Source organism: Ceratina calcarata, unplaced genomic scaffold (genome assembly GCF_001652005.2).
Source record: "Ceratina calcarata isolate Rehan_Ccalc_2016 unplaced genomic scaffold, ASM165200v1 scaffold574.2, whole genome shotgun sequence".
NCBI lineage: Eukaryota > Metazoa > Arthropoda > Insecta > Hymenoptera > Apidae > Ceratina > Ceratina calcarata.
Window position 1 is genome coordinate 4,891 of NW_017176951.1, and position 784 is coordinate 5,674.

Consider the following 784-nt stretch of genomic DNA (forward strand, 5'->3'; position numbering starts at 1 on the left):
ATAAATTTCGTTCATTGTATGGCCACTGAATTAGGGTTTGGCCATATATTCGGATACTACTATAATTAATAGACTGTGAATTTTATCCATTAATAGAAAAATGGTATGTACATAAAATACAAAGAATTCATTCGATATTTCAATGACAGAGAAGATATCAAAATTAAAATAAATGTTATACAAACGAAACTCCTATTTTCTACATTTATATTACAAACGTTTTATTTTGCATTGAAATCCGCAGTCTAATTACGTTTAATCCTGCCAAAGTACATATACAGATTATTTTTAACCGCATTAAACTAATCTGTTTCAGCATTGGTTAGATCTGGCGAAAACAGCGATCAAACAAGTGAAAGGTAAGTTTTATAGACGTTTAAACAAGATCTTTTAAAATCCTAAGGAGCAGTGGTGGATTAAGACTAGTAGGAGTTTTAAGTGGTACAAATTCCCCCCTAAAAAAACAAAATTTGGAGGAAACTCTCATTATGTTACAAATAAAAAGGAAAAGTAATTAAACAATTTTGGACAGGTTTATTTGCGAATTTGCCCCAAAGTGGGGCGTGAGCCCCACAGAGGAGCAATTTGAGGGTCCCCATATTGGGAAACACTGTCTTAAAGTGTACATATGCAAAATTTGGATGCAAAAGGGATGAAAAGTCTTAGGTCTTATAAAGTGATACCTTACTTTGTTCTTTTAAAAGCCCTTCTCATCTCAAATTAGTGTTTTTTAAGAGAAATTTAAATCTCTTAAGAATAGGATTCTTTCCTTGGATTATTGATT

The 784-nt window shown here is 31.6% G+C and overlaps 1 protein-coding gene across 4 annotated transcripts in view; it reads left to right on the top strand.

Annotated features, from left to right (window-relative positions):
• The first annotated feature begins 320 nt into the window (after positions 1-320).
• The window catches only part of LOC108629554 (FERM domain-containing protein 3-like), a 13,241-nt gene continuing 12,777 nt past the window's right edge, over positions 321-784 (top strand). For all 4 annotated transcript variants that reach the window (XM_026817400.1, XM_026817401.1, XM_026817403.1 and 1 more), the window contains exon 1: positions 321-359. The gene's annotated coding sequence lies outside the window, so the exon portion shown is untranslated. The remainder of the gene's footprint in view (positions 360-784) is intronic.